Consider the following 21,012-nt stretch of genomic DNA (forward strand, 5'->3'; position numbering starts at 1 on the left):
TAAAAAAATATTAATATATGTTAAAACATTTATATTAACTCTGATATGTTTATTAATTTATTCACTAATAACTCTATGATATATAAAATAATTGATTATATTCTCGTAAATTGTATATCTATCTCTTTTTCCCAGACTCAGAGAAGTCACAAGTATAATCTGACCTAAATAGAGCTTATAAAAATAATTGCCAGATTGCTGATAAGCTATCTCTAACTACCAAACATCGTTAAAGTGCGATTTCACTGATGGAAACATAAATTCGACGATGATATTTGTCATTACATTATTAATATTCTGCAATTATGTCGATGATTAATACCGCTTATTACTGTCGAAGCTAATACTCGCAGATAATAGATTATTAATCTCAATCGTCCAAGAAGCCATCAAAACAAGCGTCCACGAGTTCATGCGTCGATATTAAACGCAAAGATAAAGGGAGGCCAAGAAAATTAGATCAACTCCTCAACTTAAGGGAGCCTACACAGGAGTCAGAAAATAAATGAGAAACACGCCCATGATGTCATCCTCTGCAAACGTGGGTCCTGAAATTCAATTAAGCGCGGGAAACGTATCATGTGACATAACAGTTTCGTGCGCGCCGTAAATGTTTGGGATCAATGAAACCACGTCTTCCATCCCTTCCGTCATCTCTTCGCGGGAGAGAAGGTAAATGAGACGCGGACAAAGTCATGGCATCGCGCCATCCAGAGACCTTCGCGGGATTCCTTGTTCCTTTGTCTCTCAAGGATACCGAGAAATGAAGGCGCCAGAGGGATCGACCCTTCATTTCCGCGAGCCCTTTAATGAGTCTTTGTTAGGAGCACACGAAATGTCGCGCAAGAGAGAGAAGACGTAAGTACGTCTGTATAATTCGAAACGAGAAGCTACTGCGCAGAAAGGCTACATTATTTGTTGTAAATAAACGTCACACGCATATAAATATATATATATATAATTATATATTGACGGACGCAGTATTAGATCACATCCGATTACTCTTGACCATCGGTCATTTTACGCTCGGGAGCAGATAAATGGAGGATAAACATTTATAGCTTTCACCTCGATCACCAGTCTGGGAAACGAGGCACGCGTCACGCGGATTCGATAAGAAATCACGAGGAAAAAACGCAACGATCCCGCGCGACGTTAATTATTATCGCCGATAACGAGAAATCGCGCAAATATGACGATTTCCGCAGGGCGGCTGCGCTCGATTTCGCACGACAGTCATCATCGTCGATGATTCGCGGCGGATTTTCCCTGAATGGGGCGGACCGGATTCCGAAGACGTCAATCATTCGCGCAACGCGGATATGACAATTATATTTGTTTAATGAGTATAATTTGTACAAAACTGATTTCAGTAATTTTAAATAAATACACGGAGAGAATTTTCTCTTTGAATTTACTCGAAAAATCATGCTAGTCGTGGAATATTTTTATGAGAACAAATATATTAATAAAAGTTTCATCTACTGATTTTTTATTTATTTATTTATTTTTTTTTTATTAATTTTAAATATATTAATGTCTATCACGAAATAAGATATAAAATATGTTCGATTAATTTTACTATGTACGTAGTAAAATCAGAGAAACTCTTATAAAATTCTTCAAACGCCATATAAAGATCCTAAGATTATCTGGTTTCAGGAAATTCTAAGAACTCTTTGTGTATTTATTTAAAATTATCGAAATAATTCTTTTGCAAATTTTACTCTTTAAATTTATTAATTAGTAGCCTCACAATTTTTAACTTGACTAAATTATTATTTTGTCAATTAAACATATATTATTTATATATTCGATAACCAAATAAATTAGTTGAAAGGTTTACTCAAGTTAACGAATTTTTTTTCTTAGGATTTTTACCGAAAAGGGAAAAATCAAAGAACTTGTTGAGAGCAAGAAAAAATTGTAGACAGATTCATCTTTTATGCGAGTAAGGGTTGACGTATGAAACGTAGACTTTTCCCCTCGTTTTCATAATCAGATGAAACGTCATGACCGAATGTAGCAGCGGCTTCAACAGTTCTCTTTCCCGACTTGTCCGCAGAAACAGGTATTGAATTCTCCGAGAAACGTGTTTCATATATGCGTGAATTGACAGGCTAGATTATTGGATAACTAGATACATAGATGGATAGATTAGCTGAAAGAAAGCAACCGCACACACGAGAGTGCGGTTCCGCGAGTTCATAGTTCCTTACAATCGGAGTTAAATATATATATATATGTATATGTATTCGAGTTAAGATTGACACGTTTTTTTTTTTTTTTCATAGATAAATTCTCGATAAATCTCGATAATTGATATAATATACGCAGAGAATTTTCTCTTAGAAATTTAACCTGAATGGTAATCGTGGGGCAACATTGAAAGAATTTTGCAAGAGTTTCTCTGATTAAATATTTACCACAATAAAAAAATACAAATACGAATCGATTATATTTTATATCTTATTGTTGTAGTTGTTAAATATTAATCAGAGAAACTCATAAAATTCTTCAAATTCCAAAAAAAAATTCTCTCTGTACAAGATAGACTTGAACTGCAAATATATACCTTAATACAAACTTATAAATTTAAATGTATAAGGACGCGAAATTAATAATAAGCGAGGAAGATTCTTAGAACACACAACTGGAGTTATTAAATTGATATCGGTGTTCATTCTAGTCTTTCTTTCCATCTTTTCTCAATTAATATGCAGAGTTAGCGTTCAAATAATGTCATTCAAAATCTTCAACGTTCATTGGGCTATTTTAGTGAAGTTTAGCGTGAACTCTCGGTCAATCACGATTTCCACGAAAGAGGAGGGCTCTCTCTTTCTCTCCCAGCGCGCTGCGAAGTTTCTATTATTTCGTATTCCCGGGAGAAGGCGGATACAGGCGCTCTTGGGCGAGGTTAGTATTGGAAGAGCGAAGAGGTCAACGCTCGGAAAAGCGCCTCTCGTTACTGCCATACGATATTACCAGGCCGTCCCTTGTATATCCCTGTTCCTCCATCGCCATCGAGTGCTCGATTGCTCGATCACCTCTCCTGCTTCCTCGAACGATCCATCATTTTGCCCCTCATTTCGTGTCCTCTACTAACCCTCCTCTTCCTCGTCGTTTTCTTCGCTCGCTCGATTTCATCCCTTACGAATTACGGGGGCTGAGACTCGATCCGAGTTGAAGAATCCGCCATTGTTTCTGTTTCTCCCGAGTTGCTCCGTTATTCTGGCCGTTTTTTATTGGGACGCGATATTGGAGGCACCCCAGAGCTAACTAAATCATCGCTCCTTCTTTACGTTTATGGGGCCTATATATATATATATAGATCGTTTAGAAACGCGCATCAAAGAATATAGAAATAATATAAAAAAAGATACTACATTGCATTCAGTCGTTAGTTTGCATCGGACTTGCAACGATCATGAGTTCCGTTGGGATTCTCCGGTGATCTTGCATCAAGAAAAATAAAGAAGAAAAAGAGAAATTGAAGAAATGTTTTATATAAAAAAACAATATAAAGGGATTAATTTGCAGAAAGATACGGAGAATTTTAGTGGGATTTATGATCGTGTTCTTGACGCTATTTAAATTATTTTTATTTTTACCTATTTATTTATTTATTTATTTATTAGACTTTGTTATGAGGGTTTAGATTGCGAAAGACACATTAGTTTTGTCTCGATTTTGATTTACTGTATTAATTTATTATGCATTTACGTTTGGTATGTAACATATTTTTGTATATGAATTTATAATTATTTGTTGCGATGAAATGTATTAAAATTATAATTATTTTTATGTAACTTTTTATAGATTTACTTGAAAAGGGCTGCAATGACAGCCGAAACGTTGTATTTTAACTAATTATTTATAATAAATGATTGCCAGTTTGGTCGACTTTTACCATTGAGGAAAGATTTTTATATAGATCGTGTTTAGAGAAAAGAGAAGCTTATATCGGGACTGAATTGATATGGAGCGATGTTATGACAGTCCGAAGACACACTGACAGTTAATACGAAGGGAAGAGAAGTAGGCGCGCCTTTTTTTTTCTACAAAGTATATTGATATATTTAGTTCACTGGCCGTGCGATATTTTTAAATTACCCCGCTGTCGTATTATTTTTATACGTATATTTCGTATTGTTGAGAACAGAGAACACAAAAGCCGCGTTTCTCATTTACATTTTTATTTCTATTTATAAAATAATTATATTTATAAAATGACTATTTTTATTTATAAAATAACTATTTATATTTATAAAATAATGTCTTATATTTATGAAATAATATATTCGAGGGAGCTTCTAGAAGAGCCTCGGAGTGGAGATACGAAAGTCGACGATCTTAATCAGCTGATTCGCTAAATCATCGTGTCAGGCCCCGGCGGCTATAAACGTAAAGAAGGAGCGATAATATATATATATATATATATACTCTCCTCTAATTCGCCTTTTATTATTCTTTCCTTCTCGTTTCATTAATTTTCTCCTTACCATTTCCCCATTTTCATATCCGCCTTCTCGTTTGACTTCTCTCTCTCATCATCTGTCCGTCAAGTATCTCCGTCTCTCTTTTATCGTTCCGTTATAACGGAGCAGCCTACTACTCGGAATACTATACGGTTAGTTGCTACGAAATCAATGGAAAGTTTTATCTACCGTAACTCGCGATGAGTAATAACCGGCTCCACGCTCGAATGACGAAAATTGCTTTTACCTTGCGCGATGGGAGAAGCCAGAGCTTCGTTCAATCGGTCTTTCGGTCAGTGGGTTCCTAATACGATCTACACATACATACATACATATATATATATATGTATATTTATGTATTTCATCAAAGAGATATCGGATATCTAGCCTAAGAAAATTGGAACCCTCCTTAGAGCATTATTGACGTCTAATTATATTTAACTGAACATAATTGCGCTATTAAAAGAAATAATTAAGAAGCTGTAAAGACCTATTTAATCGCGAAATGAATGTTATTACGATTAGGAGGCTATTACGGAATCTTCCACGTTTTTTTTTTTAATTTGCTGAACTGTTATCTCGTTTTTTTTAACGTATGAATCATGAATGTATCGCGGAATTGCCAATTTTGGATGTGCGAAGAGCACATTTCCAGTAGAATTAGCAAGCAAAACAGATAATTCGTATACGTACGAAGGACTACCTTACGAAAATGTATTTTTATTGCGCAAAGCGTGCGTGTGTGTTTAAACGCGTTTTTTTTTAACCACATGTTACTCACGCTAGTTATACATTGTAATAGCTCGCTACTTTTCGTCCCGAATGCATTTGCATAATCAAGATGTGCCATCACATGCCAAAAGAGTTGTAAGAACGGCTAATGAATAACCAGCGTGCATGAATCACGATATCAAAATACAAATTTCAAGTTGCCAAACAACATTTAAGCAGATTTCGGATTTGAGAGAAAAATTATAAATTAAACCAGTCCTATATAACGACGTTAAAAATCATTTTATTCGCGATAAATTGACAAAAATAATATATTTAAATATATTTCATAATAAATTATAATTATATTTAAAAAAACTCTGCTTAAAATTCATTTCACAATAAATTTTACTTACGAAATTTACTAAATAAAAAAAATTAATTAAAATTTCTAATAGTAGTAGTAATATTTAAGATGTTGAATCCAATTAAAATTTATTCCATAAACAATATATTAAAATTACAAAAAAAACCTTTCATAAACGTTTCAACCGCACGCGGTCTTCCTCAGTATAACAATGTTAAATACTTTATAATTCTTACAAAAAATAAATCATAATATTCTTAAAATAACGGACTATTAGTAATTTTAAGAATATTATGATTTATTTTTTGTAAGAATTATAAAGTACTTAACATTGTTATACTGAAAAAGACCGCGTGCGGTTGAAACGTTTATGGAAGATTTTTTGTAATTTTAATATATTGTTTATGGAATAAATTTTAATTGGATACAACATCTTAAATATTGCTCGATAAGTTGGCCTTTTTGAATACATTTGTTGTTTTATAAAAAAAATTAATTACTAAAGTAATATGGGAAAAAATTAATTTACTTAATTTTACTTTGAGTTTCTTTTACATGTATACGTATATCGATCATAAAATTTCACGCGGAATTAAATATATACAGCGCAATCCAAAATAGGCAACGCTACATTTTCTCGACACTAATATAAGTTATGCAAGAAATTGATTACGAGCGCGCGAGAGTATTCTCGAAATTTTGATAAATATGTTACGTATCAGTCTCAAGAGTGACATGACTCATTCTGTCTATTGTTGCACTTTGAATAGTTATGCACTCTATCTATATCTCCCGTTCCTCAATGTCCTTGCGCGTAATCTTCTGTTAAAAGCCGCCTTCAGAGTCGCCGATATAAATTGTTTAAGAACGACAATGAGTCATGTCGGCTGTAAAACTTTGCGTAACAATGCCGACACGTCTGCCGACCCCGATCGCTAAACGAGGATCAGACTACTTTGCACAAGAGTATTTGCACAGATGTTCTTAAGTGGGATCTTAAGAATCATTTTTAAACAGACAAAGAGTGTCGCATCATCAACAAAATATATCAATTAAAGAGTCTGACATTAAAAATAAAAACAACATGTAGAAAGAAAAAAATAGATGCGTGTGTATGCAAATTAATTATTTATATGAAGTATGGTTTAAATATAAAATGTGGTGAAAAAAATAATCAGAATATTATAAGAGCTCAATTGATTAGTTGAACCTTATAGTGCAATTTAAATAATCAGTGTTATCACTAATTACAATTAACCCGAAAATGCCCCAAAATATTTTTAATTAAAATATTTTAATTAAAAATAAATTATTTTAAAGATATATTCAAGGTTACATCTTATTGTCTTATAATAAGAGATGTCACAATTATACATGATTTTATTTAGTTAATATCTCAATTATATTTTAAAACGCATCATATTTAATGCAAATGTATATACAACAGATTTAATATAAAATTTCGATAAGAATCGAAAATAAAATACACAGAGATACATACAAAAGACATATCTCTGTTGTCCTTATAAAATGTTTCTTGACCAGAGTCCAGGCCGTAATATTTTTATGCCTCTGATATATCTTTGCACGCGATTTTTTCTTCTCTCCTTCGTTTTTGCGATAAATTCGCCAAAATAAACTCGTACGTTTTGCGGCAATACTTTTTATTGGATAAGAAAATATACGAAATGCTTCTCGATCCCCGATATCAAACGGGCTCATAAAAACCATTGGGCATAAAAGCTCCCTAACTAAAATCGTTCGTTCTCCGTACGCGGAGGGTTACGTAATTTTTACGACGCCTACTTGGTCGGAAAGAGCTTACATCGGGGAAAAAAAGAGAGATAGCATCGAGTAAATCGATACACAAACTACATTCGTTCCTTTGTTTGCCGCGGTGGAATCTTTCATTAAAATCAGAGAGAGAGAGCGAGAGAGCTCGGACATTTCCGAGGCATATCCTGTTTACGCGCTGCAGGATAACGCAAATATGTATGTATATAAATCTCCGACCTATGCTAAACAAGCTTAAGCTTAAAAAATTAATGCCAATGCATATTTATCTCTGTCGAACTGACAGTCTCTCCTTCGGGCGCAGCTTCGCCCGAAGATACGAGCTGGAACGTAACGCGTATATAACGATTATATACCACGGCTTCCCATTAATATTAAAGGGAAAAACATTAGGCGAACATGCATTTGTATTTGTAATGTGAATTATTCAGCGCGGACTTGGATGATTTGCATTTTATCGAGACGCGATATGGGTCAGCCATGTACGATATCACTCGATATCTCTCCCGTCTTGTCTTGACGACAATATCAACATATTTGGAAAAAATCAGTCTAAATTACGAATAAAGCTTATCAACACTATAATGCGTATATAAAAAAATGTAAGTAAAAAAAAGACAAACGGTGGTGCGAATCGATAAAGAAAGCCAAGGAACGAGGAAATAAAGTTGAAAAGTGTGGGATTATTAAAATTGAAGATAAAGAAAAATCGATAAGTACTGCATCGCGAAATTTTTTCCAGAAAGAGGGGCATGGTTAAAATTGTTTTACTTAATTTAAAAATTTTTTTTATATTAAATGTGCAAGTAAATTCTACTATTTATTCAAAGGGAAAGCAAACGCTTAATTTTTGTTAATTCCAGGGAGGACCCCCTTTTTACCCTTTTTTCTTATTACGTGTAAAAAATGTATAATATTTTTGTATTACACGTGCAGGCAAAGTGGCACTTTGTGTGCTTGTTTTCTGTGCGAAAAGCGGCCGATTTCCCACGCCGCCATTTAGCGGCGACGCAGTGAGTGAATAAGCCGTGTTCAAAGTCATTGTCCACGGCTGAAAGCCGTGGGCAAAGCATTGCCCACGGCTTCAGCCGTGGGCAATAACTTTAAACGCGCAAGATGGACGGCGTGCGATCGGCCACCTCGCGCACAGAAAACGCGCACAAAGCCACTTTGCCTGCACTTGTAATACAAAATAGTATACTAAATAATATACTATTTATTTTGTTATACTAAATATACAAGTAAATTCGTGTTTATTCAAAGGGAGGACAATAAATGCCCCCTCTTGCCCCCTCCCTCTCCCCTCTGGCCGCTTACGTAACGCGAGTATAAGGCGAGGGAGCTTTTATTTCAGATTAAGAGAGATACTCTTGCAGAATTTTGTAAACACACTGCGCGATGTGAAGCATGCAGATGACAGACCCGCACACGTGGCGGAGACACGCGCGCGAGGAAAAGCGCGGCGAACTTCTGCATAGAAGGCCCTGTATTACGGCTCGTTTCGGGCTTTTCCGGAAGCGGACAACGAGGGGCGTAAAGCGAGGCAGAGGAACGGTGCAATTTTCGACGATGCGCCGGAAAACGCGATCGTTGCGTCTCTTTGTTACAGCCGCAGCCAGCGTCACGGCCGGGCTCGTAGAACCGGCTATTTACCGGAATCGTAAAATCGCGAACAAAGGTTCGTTAGCGCTATGCGGCGTCGTTTCCTTTTTGCGTTACATAAAAGGGGGAGAACCGGACGGGAGGGGGTGTCGAGGGGTTGATGACGACGGATCCTCGCGTTTTCGCGTCACGCGAAATTATTTCGCCGAAATGAGAGGGAACCGGCGAGTGTCGCCCGTTTTTTTTTATTCGCCGAAAAAAACTAATCGTGTAATTAAATTGCTGATAAATTGTAATGTTCCTGTTTGGCGAAATAAAAATAACCAGTATTAATATAACCTTGTAAAAAAAAAAATCACGAGTTAATTCGCGTCTGACTTCTTTATACAACGAGGAAAATTTATACGTCTTTAAAAGGAATTTATAGGTCGAATCAAGTGATTAGATATAAATCACATCGGATGTACGGTTCATATATATTATTGCGGCAATAATCGGTTTTATAGTTCAAGAATTACGCGTCGTTTCGATGATCTTTATTTCTCTGTTATTAACGAGCCTGATATTAGTTCCTATTTGAGACCATAAATGTTTATTTCCTTGCATTAATAGAAGACAGATTGAGGAAAATATAGTGGAAAAAAAAGTTGAAAAAAAGATATAATTTTATAACAAAGAACCATCCCGAGTCGAAATTTTTTTTCCTATTTTTAATCTCAATTTTCTAATATATTTTGAGATTAAAAAACTTAAAAAACAAATTACTCTCTTTTGAAACAATTCAATTCATACTTTTATTTTACGTCTCTAAATAAAAACCTCTTTCTTTATTACCGGAAATAAGAATTCAAAATCTATATAAATCAAACCTATTTAAATCTTTTAGAATCCATCATAAACGTGACAAAATTAAGGTTGAAAATATTGTAGAAACAAGATTTGAATTAGGAATATGTATAAAGTATATAATAAAATTTTAGCAAAAAAATTCAAGTTGATAAAAAAAATCGATGCTCCTTTTCACGCTTCGTTTCATCGGATCCAACAATTAAATTGCATTGTGAAAAGAAAGTCGAACTGATTCACGATGCAATAAAGTGCAATTGTGAACTTGTTACGTCAATTTTACGCCGCGATGCATGGCTAATTGCAAGTGCAACGATCTGATACGTCTTACCGATGACTCATTAATGATCAGCTGATCGTAAAAGCTACGTGATAAGTCCATTAAACATCTTCCATTAAACAATGGAAGGAAGACGATAGAATCCATACACGTATTATGATAAATATTTATGATCAATTTTCGATAAAATCAAATAACACGTTACCTTATCGATTCAATAACAAGTTGTTCCTGATGTATTGTTTACTCGTATCTGATTCTCCAAAAAAAAGAGAGACGCTAGATGAAAAAGCAACACTACGAATTGACCAAAACTAAACGCCTACCTACGACGGCGATTCGCCGAGACGTAAGACTCGTATGTAAGAAAGTGTAACGCTGCACACGTTATTTAATGCTGAAAATCTTATTACCTGCCTTTCTCTCATATTCAGGGGGCGTAGCTCAGATGGTAGAGCGCTCGCTTAGCATGCGAGAGGTACCGGGATCGATACCCGGCGCCTCCAAAAACTCTTTTGCCCCCTTGTATAAATAAACAAGGATCTCGCAAAATGAAAAATATAACTGTCATTTAAACAAAAAATCATTTGCCCTTTGTCTTTTAATCAACGCAACGAAAGAACCAGAGAATCTTTCGTTTGTGGTTTCAATTCTTAAGATAAATCGAAACGACAGATGTAGAAATTTCGAATTTGCAAGTGAATTAACTAATTAATTTTTATATAAGTACACGAAGATGAGAACTTTCTCTTGACACGGAGAGAATTTTCTCTTAGGATTTACCTTGGAAATCATGGTAATGCAGGGACAATATTATATTAAAAGAATTTTATAAGATTAATATTTAGCACAATACAAATATTAATACGTACATAGTAAATTTTACCTATTTTATATCTCATTGTGATAAGTATTAATATTTTTTATTGTGATAAATATTAATCAGAGAAACTCATAAAATTCTTCCAATTGTCTCATGATTACTATAAATTTCACACAGAGAGAATTTTCTCAGAATTTAACCTGAAAATCATTTGATTTTCGTTCGATGAATTTTACTATGCTTAAAACATAAAATTTACTAACAATAAAATGTATATAGCAGAATTTACTATGTATTATACATAGTAAAATTTTACTTTAACTCATAAAATTCTTCCAATGCCATGTTGTTCCACGATTATCATGATTTTCAGACTAAATTCTAAGAGAAAATTCTCTCCGTGTATATACCTACGAATTATCGAAGATATAAAAACGATTTATTAAAAATAAAAAAAATCACGTATATAATAATCTGTATAAACGCGCAACTTGAACTTCCTGCTCCGTGAAGCTGCAAAAAGGCACACACGTATATATGTTATACAAAGGTGTAGTGCAGAGCTCCAGCTCGTAACGGTATAATATAATTCCGCGAGATTGCGGGCATCAGTGAACAGGTACGAGAGATCCACCGACGTGATTTCCTCCGGCAGACATTTGCATCGACAATGCACGCGCCTCGACCCCTGATAAAGCGGGAGATATCCGTGTCAACTCGATGCACGAGTTGCTGACCGTTCGCTCGTCGAGTTTCGCGAAAACGCGCTCGACATTATACAATATATCCGCGCATGCTATTACTATCTCTATTGACGACAGAGGTCGCGCGCGAATGAAACGTCAAACAAAAAATAAATGTGCTTCTTATTGAACAAAAAGCATCGTACTGACCAATTATTATAAATATTATAATTATTTAATATAATATTTTTAATATTTATATTTATTAATTATTTAATATAATTAAATTTATAATAATATTTATTTAATATAAATATTATAATTATTATAATCATAAAAATACCATAATTGAGAATTATTATAAATGCGATAAATATTTTGTTAAAAAATTGAACTACCTGAAATAAAATAAAGAAAGATAGGACAAAAATATTTTTAATAGGTACATATTCTGAAAATCGTGAAAATTGTAACTAATAATGAAGATGACGCGACGATATAAAAATTCACGTTTGACGAGTGTGGTTATTTTAGTTCTACAGTGTCTTTTTTTTTCTTCCTTCAAGGAACTCTCTTTTTATTGAGAATACGTGACGGTGATAACTGAGTGAGCATTGCATAATAGTGCCAGAATTGCAAGCGCCGAAGGCTTTGTCACGATGTTTACGAGCAGCGAGGAGCGGCCTTTTGACAAAAGGTCTTTTTGCGTTGGAGAAAAAACGCGCACGAGAGATTCGCATCGATACGCCTCAATATGCGGAATAAATTCGCGATCGGAGATAACTTTTTAACACAGCCGCGCGACTTGGGGGCCTTAAATAACTGCTTGCATAACGTTGCAAGTATACACGTAGCTCGCCGGGTATCTATAATCTGTTTACGAACGCCGGTGCTTTAATTGCTGCACTTCGGCGCCGATAACGAGCCGCAACATTGTTGTAACAGCTGATAATATAATTTGCAGATGCGCGAAGACGAAGAGAACAGTCTTGCAGCTGTCTCTGCAGCATTATTTCAAGATGCATCTGTGCAAAGTCTGCCCAAATCTATGAAATCGATGCTTCTTTTCTTCTCCTTTTTTGCATCATCCGCTTCAATTATATATATTGTAAAATTTTCAGACTAAAGAATGATATCTTTATTAGAAATCCAGAAGAGAATTTTCGTGGAATATATATATTTAATATATATATTTGATAAAATATATTTTTCTAAAATATGGAATAATTTGGAATAATTCTTCTGCTGTCAAAATTTAATTTAATTAAGCACTATATTTCTGATCAAATTCAAAATCGATTCTTTTAAAATAAAAAAAAATATTTTTTTTTTTAATTCGCTGCTCAAAATTATATAACGTTGACATTTTCGTGAAAAAAAACTTATTTCGATTTTCGACAAAGATCTGCTACTATTGTATTATCAAATGTGTATTATCCAATATATTGAACTGTATATTAAAATGGTGCTAAGTTTCGTTACGGACGACTAATCTTGAAAGATACATCTGCTGCAACATAAAATACCGGCCAAAATTATATCACCTTTTGATTTCTTTCAGCATAACTTGTTTTCAAGTGCCCGGATCTCTATCAAATCATAACATGTTTTGAAGGATAGTACAACATTGAATCATAATTCAATATGTTATACCGTCCTTCAAAACATGTTATGATTCGATAGAGATCTGTGCACTATAAAACAAGTTCTGCTGAAAAAAATCAAAAGGTGATATAATTTTGACCGATACTGTATTGCAATATTCCAAGAAGTCAATGCGCACATTCCATTAAAAATAATAATAATAATAATAATCGCTCCGATATTATGTGAAAAACATGATAAGAGGGCCAAGCCAGACCAGACACAGTTGACATAAATTGGACAAACTGCAAGATACTCAAAAAAAACTTAATGCGTGTCTCGATATAATCTTCATCTCTTACAACTACAGAATTGAAAATGACAAAAGAATTAATTCCATTCTCAATTACAGAAAGAGAGAGAAGACTGAATCTTAGAAAAAAACAAAGTAATTATGAGCGATATGAGATAAAACTAATAATGATTCTTACCCACAATAAGCATAACTATTAAAAGGCCTCACAATTAGCGATAAATGAATTTCTTCGATTCTCACGTCTCACGTTGTTATTGAAGGAGATATTAACAAAGGGCAAACAAAATTCAGTATAAAACACGATCGACTCTCTTTTATCAGCTACGTGTTTATATCGATTAATAAAAGGCGCATGAAAGTTAAGCATACAAGATGTCCAGCAGAGTCAATGAAAAAAATTCCCTGATTTTTTCAGATTTTCCAAGACCAGAAATTTATTTTTTCCCTGACTTTTTAGTATTATTTTTTTCAAATATATATAATTTGCCTTTGAATTATCAAATTTTTAGTTTTGTCTCTATCAAACGCATTGAAATAAAATAACACGACAGTGAAAATATAAATTAACGAACACGCTGTAGGTGAATCAATTTTTAACAACACAGAAAATTAGCGTGCTGGAAGTCAAGAAAAAGTTCATATTTATTTAATGAAAAATTTCAAATTATTGAGACAAATGTAAAATAATGTCGAAAAAATCCAGATAAGTAGTAACATTTCCTGACAATTCCAGACTTATAAAATTCCCTGACAATTTTCCCAATTTTCCAAATTTCCCTGACCGCTAGACATAATGTCCCTTTTTTAATTGAAGAAGAATTTTTATTTAACAAAACGTATAAAATATACGTTTGTAAAAACGTATAAAATTCCCCGACAATTTTCCCAATTTTCCAAATTCCCCTGACATAATGTCCCTTTTTTAATCGAAGAAGAATTTTTATTTAACAAAACGTAGCTCGAAAAAAAACGTGTAGCTCCGAACTACCCTTTCGCATTAATGCGATTAACTTGAAATCGTACAAACGGGGAAAACGAATAGTCCGGACACACGCGAAACACCCCGTGTTCGAGAAAAAGGGGTGGACCGCCCTCTGTCGCAGCTTGCAACTCAATTAACGAACGCCCCGGAGTTATCTGCACGTCGCTTCGAGGTTTCCACTCGTGCAATTCGGCGCAAACAAGCGCTTCGCGAATCCGTAAACAGAGAGACAGAGAGAGGGAGGAGACGACAGGGTGAAAATGAGAGAAAGCAGACCTGGGGTGCACGGAGGAGTTTACGTTGTCAAGTTTTCCGGGCTTTATTTTCCACGCCCCATCGGCGAAACTCCTAGAATTTTCACTCGTACCATTTTCTTCCGACAATACCGTCCTTGCCGCTCGCGCAAAAGGCCGGTTTAACGAGAAAACTTGCGTCCTCTTCCCTGGTGGGAAGGATCCTGTAGGAGGAGCAGAGGGATTTCGCCAAATGAAATCCACGACGAGTTTTCTATTGTTCGCTCTCACGATAGTTATGCCAGTCCGCTCGAATTATTATACTGAAAATTGTGTACGTGTATGTATATTCGATCATTTATATGTATATTTATATAATGTGTGTTTATGTGCGTAAGACTTTTGATTCGCGTGAAATTTCCTGCGAAAGATTGCCCGATAAGCTGTCTGACGAAATAATTGCCTGCGTTAATTTCCTCGAGAATTAAGGTTTAATTCGCTGAAAAAACATGGCTCTACACGGAGCGTTCGAAAATATTTTTAATTGCAACTATTATAAAGCAATCTAAGAAAAATAATCATATATATATACATGTAAAATTTATTTAAAAATTCTGGGACATAAATTAATTCAAGTTCTTTTAATATTAAATAATTATTGAAAAAGAATTTTTTTTAATGATTCTACACATATTTTTTATACCTGGAGAGATTTTTTCGTTATATTTTACCGCAAAATTCACTGCAAATTTTATCACGTTTGATAATAAGCTTAAAATTATCATCGATTAAGTTGGATTGAAAATATATATTATGCTGCATTGTAAAATTTATATAAAATATTTTATATGTTGATCACTTTTTTGGCATCTATTTAAAACGCTTAAAGACTAATCAGTTTTAAATAGTGTTTAATATATTTTAAAATTATTAAAATTTTTTACTATACATTGTAGTAAAATTAATCGAACATATCTTATATCTCATTGCGGTAGATATTAATATTTTTATTGTGGAGAAACTCATAAAATTCTTCCAATTGTCTCATGATTACTATAAATTTCACAGAGAATTTTCGTTCGATTAATTTTACTATAGGTATACATGATAAAATTTTACTTTAACTCATAAAATTCTTATTGTCCCACGATTATCATTTCTTTCGAGGTGAATTCTAAGAGATAAATTCTCTCTGTGTACATCTGTATAATCTGAATTAATTTATACGCCAGCTGTCAAAATTGGAAAATAAATGTTTTCTGCTCCGAAAAAAAAAAAAAAAAAATATTAAGATCGGTCTCAACAGAAAAGCTCGGCAAGGACCTCGACGACACCCCGAATAAAAACCGTCCGATCGTTCTCGGGGCGATGAAAACCGACAGTCGCACGATTTCCACGTTGCGCGAGGAAGAGAGACTGCTGCGAGTATCGCATCCTAATCGCCGCATTTCTCTCCCCTAGTGCGTGCTCGCGTACGTTTTCGCTTCCGGAGAGGCATCATCGGCGGATCAATGCCGAACGGGCGGCTCGTAACTGCGTCTCTCCGACTTTTATGCCCCGATAAATTAAAGGGAAACCCGGCTGTGAGAGCGCGGTCGGGCCCGCGTGTGTCTTTTGGAAGCGCGTATATACTGATATATATAAGCGGGGTGACGAGCGAACGTCGGTGGTTGGACGTCGGGTCGTAAAACCAGAGCTGTATCAACAATGTATTTTTCTTCCCCCTATGTAGCAGCGCTAGCATAGTCGAGCGGTCTCTTCCCCAGCCGGCTCGCTGGATCGATGATCTATCGCGATCGCGTACGCACGCGGACGAATTTTATATCGCGATAAATTAGTCGGATTGCGCGCGCGAGCGAGAGATTCTGCTGACGAAATTAAATCGGACCGAGGACTATATTCCCGTCGAGCTATCAAATTTACGGCCCCGAATGTCTCCAAGGATTTATACGTACAGCTGGAATATACGTATATATACATTGTGTCTTATGTAGATCGTTCTCTCGTCGCCCGAAATAATATGTATATATATATATATATATATATATATATATATATATATATATCGTGTAGTTATATAGATATGTATGTCACTTCCACAAGATCGAGGAATGTTTGCCGCGTTAAATTATAAATTCGATGAAACAATGGCGGTGATAAAGTCGCGAAGAGATTATATTGCTCCGATCTGTTTAGGAGATTTATTTGTGCTTCTAATTGTACGAGAAGCTTTGTCTGGATTATAAGAATTTACCGAAATGTCGTGTCTCCCTTTATGCACAATAAAATACTAAGATTATTATGAAAAAGAGGGAAAGCTCGAAGTACACTTTTGTAATCCGTTATCCTGCGGAGTAATGATTCGTATAAATGTGACAGATGACTGGCCTCAGGTGTTACTCTTTTCTCTATCGCATTCGATTATAAGAATTTATCAAAATACCTTGTCTCCCTTTATCTATAGTAAAATACTAAAATGATTAGAAAAAAGAAGAAAAATTCTAGACATATTATAGTAAATTCCTTGAGGATTCTAATTTTTATGTGCTAGCTGTCAAAATTGGAAAATAAATGTTTTCTGCCCCGAAAAAAAATTCCAAGTACTTTTGTTCAAAATTCCAGGTAAAACTTAAATATTTCAAATAATATTTAGAATACAATTTTGAAATAAGTTTATTTATTACGCATAATTTTTTTAATATAAATAAAGTATTTTTTAATGTAATAATGTAATATAGTATTATATTATAATAAAATATATTTTATTAATATATACTTTATATGAGACTAATCAATTTTATATTCTTCGAAACTATATTTCAAAATCAAAGGGGCAATTTTTTTCAAAATTTCCTTCAAATCAAATTCCATGATAATTCCCGAATTGTTCAGGGTAGAACAAAATTCCCTGAGAATTCCAGGTTTTCCAGGGAGTATACTCAAAACAGATCATCCTGCGGAATAATGATCCGTATAAATGTGACAGATGACTGGCCTCAGGTGTTACTCTTTTCTCTATCGCATTCGTTGATTATAAGAATTTACCAAAATACCTTGTCTCCCTTTATCTATAGTAAAATACTAAAATGATTAGAAAAAAGAAGAAAAATTCTAGACATATTATAGTAAATTCCTTGAGGATTCTAATTTTTATGTGCTAGCTGTCAAAATTGGAAAATAAATGTTTTCTGCCCCGAAAAAGAATTCCAAGTACTTTTGTTCAAAATTCCAGGTAAAACTTAAATATTTCAAATAATATTTAGAATACAATTTTGAAATAAGTTTATTTATTACACATAATTTTTTAATATAAATAAAGTATTTTTTAATGTAATAATGTAATATAGTATTATATTATAATAAAATATATTTTATTAATATATACTTTATATGAGACTAATCAATTTTATATTCTTCAAAACTATATTTCAAAATCAAAGGGGCAATTTTTTTCAAAATTTCCTTCAAATCAAATTCCATGATAATTCCCGAATTGTTCAGGGTAGAATAAAATTCCCTGAGAATTCCAGGTTTTCCAGGGAGTATACTCAAAACAGATCATCCTGCGGAATAATGATCCGTATAAATGTGACAGATGACTGGCCTCAGGTGTTACTCTTTTCTCTATCGCATTCGTTGATTATAAGAATTTACCAAAATACCTTGTCTCCCTTTATTTATAGTAAAATACTAAAATGATTAGAAAAAAGAAGAAAAATTCTAGACATATTATAATAAATTCCTTGAGGATTCTAATTTTTATGTGCTAGCTGTCAAAATTGGAAAATAAATGTTTTCTGCCCCGAAAAAAATTCCAAGTACTTTTGTTCAAAATTCCAGGTAAAACTTAAATATTTCAAATAATATTTAGAATACAATTTTGAAATAAGTTTATTTATTACGCATAATTTTTTAATATAAATAAAGTATTTTTTAATATAATAATGTAATATAGTATTATATTATAATAAAATATATTTTATTAATATATACTTTATATGAGACTAATCAATTTTATATTCTTCGAAACTATATTTCAAAATCAAAGGGGCAATTTTTTTCAAAATTTCCTTCAAATCAAATTCCATGATAATTCCCGAATTGTTCAGGGTAGAACAAAATTCCCTGAGAATTCCAGGTTTTCCAGGGAGTATACTCAAAACAGATCATCCTGCGGAATAATGATCCATATAAATGTGACAGATGACTGGCCTCAGGTGTTACTCTTTTCTCTATCGCATTCGTTGATTATAAGAATTTACCAAAATACCTTGTCTCCCTTTATCTATAGTAAAATACTAAAATGATTAGAAAAAAGAAGAAAAATTCTAGACATATTATAGTAAATTCCTTGAGGATTCTAATTTTTATGTGCTAGCTGTCAAAATTGGAAAATAAATGTTTTCTGCCCCGAAAAAGAATTCCAAGTACTTTTGTTCAAAATTCCAGGTAAAACTTAAATATTTCAAATAATATTTAGAATACAATTTTGAAATAAGTTTATTATTACGCATAATTTTTTAATATAAATAAAGTATTTTTTAATGTAATAATGTAATATAGTATTATATTATAATAAAATATATTTTATTAATATATACTTTATATGAGACTAATCAATTTTATATTCTTCGAAACTATATTTCAAAATCAAAGGGGCAATTTTTTTCAAAATTTCCTTCAAATCAAATTCCATGATAATTCCCGAATTGTTCAGGGTAGAACAAAATTCCCTGAGAATTCCAGGTTTTCCAGGGAGTATACTCAAAACAGATCATCCTGCGGAATAATGATCCGTATAAATGTGACAGATGACTGGCCTCAGGTGTTACTCTTTTCTCTATCGCATTCGTTGTTTATAAGAATTTATCAAAATACCTTGTCTCCTTTTATGTATAGTAAAATACTAAAATGATTAGAAAAAAGAAGAAAAATTCTAGACATTATAATAAATTCCTTGAGAATTCTAATTTTTATGTGCCAGCTGTCAAAATTGGAAAATAAATGTTTTCTGCCCCGAAAAAAAATTCCAAGTACTTTTGTTCAAAATTCCAGGTAAAACTTAAATATTTCAAATAATATTTAGAATACAATTTTGAAATAAGTTTATTTATTACACATAATTTTTTAATATAAATAAAGTATTTTTTAATGTAATAATGTAATATAGTATTATATTATAATAAAATATCTTTTATTAATATATACTTTATATGAGACTAATCAATTTTATATTCTTCGAAACTATATTTCAAAATCAAAGGGGCAATTTTTTTCAAAATTCCCTGAAAGAATTCCTTCAAATCAAATTCCATGATAATTCCCGAATTGTTCAGGATAGAACAAAATTCCCTGAGAATTCCAGGAAATATACTCAAAACAGATCATCCTGCGGAGTAATGATCCGTATAAATGTGACAGATGACTGGCCTCAGGTGCTCCTCTCCTCTCTATCGCAATCGTTTAGACTATAAAACGGATCTCGCTGAAAAATACTTTATATATAACCAGAAAAATACGACACGTTCGCTATACAATGCGACGATAAAACTCGGTGTCCCGGTGTTATCCACTCAAGGCATCATCGTGGGACTCGAGTCGAGAGAGAGAGAGAGAGGGACAAATTTATCTTCCGACAGATTAGTACCTGCAGTAGTATATACGAGAGACGGACATATAGAAGAGAAAATAAAAATAAAAAAAAAAAAAGAAAAAGAAAAGGGGAGTCGACCGGAGGGACCGGTTAGGTAAAATCTCGGAGAGTCATCCCTCCGTCACGAAGAACGAAGTCAAGCACTTGTGTTAGAAAGGGACGGTCGCGCTCATGTGTCAACGGCGTAATAAGGGGAGTTTGAACCGGAGGGTGGGAAAGAAGGGAGGGTGGAGAGGCCCGAAATTGCGCACCTCGCTCTGGTAATAACACCCCGGCAACCAATCTGGAAAAGGAATTTAATCGCTCTGCTTTCGGTTTACGGCGCGTAAAATCCAAATGAGGGAAAAAAAGGGAGAGAGAGAACCGGTCTTATGGCCCGCTTCCGAATGTAAACAGGAGTTCGTAACATTTCCTCTGGCCGACGAAGAAGAGACGCGTGATAAATAAGCTTCATTGTTCTGTCAGTTTCTCCCTCCTCCCTCTTCACCCCTTCCTCACCATTATTGTTTCCGTTACGAGTTCGTGCGAGTATAATACATTGTCTTTAATGTTTGACACTGACGATAATTCAATGCGTGAAATTATTCTTCGCCGTTTTTTTACGGTCAACTCTCACGAAATAATCATTATCAAATTATGTAATATTTAGATATAACAAAT

At 33.7% G+C, this 21,012-nt stretch overlaps 1 protein-coding gene and 1 non-coding gene across 2 annotated transcripts in view; one reads left to right on the plus strand and one right to left on the minus strand.

Annotated features, from left to right (window-relative positions):
• The window catches only part of Sesn (Sestrin), a 231,895-nt gene that overhangs the window by 55,380 nt on the left and 155,503 nt on the right, over positions 1-21,012 (minus strand). The gene's annotated exons all lie outside the window — the stretch shown is intronic.
• TRNAA-AGC (transfer RNA alanine (anticodon AGC)) lies at positions 10,512-10,584 on the plus strand. Its single transcript has one exon. It is a non-coding gene; the product is annotated as a tRNA-Ala (tRNA).

This window comes from Nylanderia fulva, unplaced genomic scaffold (assembly GCF_048542155.1).
Source record: "Nylanderia fulva isolate GAGA-0341 unplaced genomic scaffold, ASM4854215v1 Scaffold11, whole genome shotgun sequence".
Classification (NCBI taxonomy): domain Eukaryota; kingdom Metazoa; phylum Arthropoda; class Insecta; order Hymenoptera; family Formicidae; genus Nylanderia; species Nylanderia fulva.